Raw genomic sequence first — 3,640 nt, 5'->3', positions numbered from 1 at the left:
AGTCACTTTATTAGAGAAACAGTATCACATTTCGTTTAATTGTATGTCTTCTCTCCTGTATGAATTCTTAGACGTTTCTGTAAAAGCCCATTTTATGAGAAAGTCCACATATCTTAAAATTGTAAGTCTTTTCCCCTGACGTGTGCACAGTTACTTAGTATTTGAAATGCATTTTTGGCCAGTCGAGCGATTGGTCACTAGGGTGATCTCTTGGGCTGAGAATTATAAAAAATGCAGTCCAAATACCAAGTAACTGTGGACGTGTGTGTATTCTTAAATGTGAATGTAAATAGGTTATCTGACAAAAAGTAGCATCACATATCTCACACTTATACATATTTTCTCTTGTAAGTATTCTTATATGTGAATTTATTTTAAATGCTTTTTATAATAAAAGCAGCACCACATTATTCAAACTTGTACGGCTGTTCTCCCGGCTGTATTCTTATATGTGACTGTAAAGAAGCTTTCTGAGAGAAAGCAGCATCACATATCTCAAACGTGTACGGATTTTCTCCCGGTTGTATACTTATATGTAACTGTAAAAAAGATTTTTGAGAGAAAGCAGCATATCATATTTCAAAATTGAACCGCTTTTCTCCTTTGTATATTCTAATATGTGACTGTAAAATTACTTTCTGGGAGAAAGCAGCATCACATATCTCACAATTGAACCGCTTTTCTCCTGTGTGTATTCTTATAAGTGACTGTAAATATGCTTTCCGAGAAAGAGCAGCATCACATATCTAACACTTGAACGGCTTTTCTCCTGTTGTTATTCTTTTATGTAACTGTACAGATGCTTTATGAGAAGAAGCAGCATATCACATTTCAAACTTGAACCGCTTTTCTCCTGTGTGTGTTCTTATATGTCTCTGTAAATTCCCATTCTGAGAGAAAGCAGCATCACATATCTCACACTTGAACCGCTTTTCTCCTGTGTGTATTCTAATATGTGACTGTAAAGATGCTTTCTGAGAAAACGCAGCATATCACATTTCACACTTGAACCGCTTTACACCTGTGTGTATTCTTATATGTCTCTGTAAATTCCCATTCTGAGAGAAAGCAGCATCACATATCTCACACTTGAACCGCTTTTTGCATGTGTGTATTCTTATATGTCTCTGTAAATTTTCATTTGTTATTCTTATATGTGACTGTAAAGATGCTTTATGAGAGGAAACAGCACATCACATTTCAAACTTGAACCGCTTTTCTCATCTGTGTGTTCTTATATGTCTCTGTAAATTCCAATTCTGAGAGAAAGCAGCATCACATAACTCACACTTGAACCGTATTTCTCCTGTGTGTATTCTTATATGTCTCTGTAAATCCACATTCTGAGAGAAAGCAGCATCACATATCACACACTTGAACCGTATTTCGCCTGTGTGTATTCTTATATGTCTCTGTAAATTCCTATTCTGAGAGAAAGCAGCATCACATAGCACACACTTGAACGGCTTTTCGCTTGTGTGTTTTCTTATATGTGTCTGTAAAGATGCTTTCTGGGAGAAAGCAGCATCACATATCTCACACTTGAACGGCTTTTCTCCTGTGTGTATTCTTATATGTGTCTGTAAATGCCAATTCCGAGAGAAAGCAGCATCACATATCTCACACTTGAACGGCTTTTCGCCTGTGTGTTTTCTTATATGTCTCTGTAAATTTTCATTTGTTATTCTTATATGTGACTGTAAAGATGCTTTATGAGAGAAAACAGCACATCACATTTCAAACTTGAACCGCTTTTCTCATCTGTGTGTTCTTATATGTCTCTGTAAATTCCAATTCCGAGAGAAAGCAGCATCACATAACTCACACTTGAACCGTATTTCTCCTGTGTGTATTCTTATATGTCTCTGTAAATCCACATTCTGAGAGAAAGCAGCATCACATATCACACACTTGAACCGCTTTTCGCCTGTGTGTATTCTTATATGTCTCTGTAAATTCCAATTCTGAGAGAAAGCAGCATCACATATCACACACTTGAACGGCTTTTCGCCTGTGTGTTTTCTTATATGTGTCTGTAAAGATGCTTTCTGGGAGAAAGCAGCATCACATATCTCACACTTGAACGGCTTTTCTCCTGTGTGTATTCTTATATGTGTCTGTAAATGCCAATTCTGAGAGAAAGCAGCATCACATATCACACACTTGAACGGCTTTTCGCCTGTGTGTTTTCTTATATGTGTCTGTAAAGATGCTTTATGGGAGAAAGCAGCATCACATATCTCACACTTGAACGGCTTTTCTCCTGTGTGTATTCTTATATGTGTCTGTAAATGCCAATTCCGAGAGAAAGCAGCATCACATATCACACACTTGAACGGCTTTTCGCCTGTGTGTTTTCTTATATGTGTCTGTAAAGATGCTTTATGGGAGAAAGCAGCATCACATATCTCACACTTGAACGGCTTTTCTCCTGTGTGTATTCTTATATGTGTCTGTAAAGATGCTTTATGGGAGAAAGCAGCATCACATATCTCACACTTGAACGGCTTTTCTCCTGTGTGTATTCTTACATGTATCTGTAATTGCCAATTCCGAGAGAAAGCAGCATCACAAATCTCGCACTTGAACGGCTTTTCTCCTGTGTGTATTCTTATATGACTCTGTAAATTCCCATCATGAGAGAAAGTAGCATCACATACCTCACACTTGTAAGGCTTCTCGCCTGTGTGTATTCTAATATGAGTCTGTAAAATATTTTTTGTAGAGAAAGCAGCATCACATACCTCACACTTGTATGGCTTCTCGCCTGTGTGTATTCGTATATGCGTCTGTAAACTATTTTTTGTAGAGAAGGTAGCATCACATGTAACACACTTGTATGGCTTTTCGCCTGTGTGCATTATAATGTGTCTCTTTAAATTCCGTTTTGTAGAGAAAGCAGCATCGCATGTATCACACTTGTATGGGCACTCTCCGGTATGTATTCTAATATGTGTCTGTAAACTACTATTTCTGGTGAAAGCAGCATCACATGTCTCACACTTGTATGGCTTTTCAACTATTTTCATTCTTTTATGAGACTGCAAAGAGGCTTTCTGGCAGAAAGCCGAATCACATACCTCACACTTGTTAGGCATTTCTCCATTGTGAATTCTTCTATGTTCTTGTAAATATTGTTTCTGAGAACAAGTAGCATCGATCATCTTACAAGCGTTTGACTTTCCTTCAGTGGACATTCTTTGATGTGTTGTAAATGATATTTTTCGAGAGAAATCACATATCACACAGTTTTATTGCTTCCTTCCCATATGTATTTTAATGTGACGCTTTAAATCAGAGTTCATGGACCAATCAGCCCTACTGATCTACTACGTGTATGAGTTCTCGACCGTACCTATTTAAATCTGAAAAATATAAACATGTATGTGTTCCTCCTTATCGACAGTAGTGTATATACATTTATGTGAAATAAACATTTCTGAATACATGAGTGTAGTTTTATTCTCGTATGTGAAATAGGTGTGATCAATACTAAAATGGATTTTTTTAATTGTTTGCACACAATGATGATGTTAATCTACTGAAATGAGAATGAAGCATATAAAATTAAAAATCTACACGGAATCGCTTTTTAGATACGTGTATTAAAGGTATCCATTTATATGACAAGTAAAAGCAT

General features: G+C 36.7%; 1 pseudogene; it reads right to left on the bottom strand.

Moving 5' to 3' along the window:
- Positions 1-824: 824 nt before the first annotated feature.
- Positions 825-3,098, bottom strand: LOC128210484 (zinc finger protein 845-like; annotated as a pseudogene).
- Positions 3,099-3,640: the final 542 nt, after the last annotated feature.

The sequence above is a fragment of the Mya arenaria genome, chromosome 12 (genome assembly GCF_026914265.1).
Source record: "Mya arenaria isolate MELC-2E11 chromosome 12, ASM2691426v1".
NCBI lineage: Eukaryota > Metazoa > Mollusca > Bivalvia > Myida > Myidae > Mya > Mya arenaria.
The sequence above is the reverse complement of the archived record's forward strand: the minus strand, read 5'-3'. Positions and strand labels throughout refer to the sequence as shown.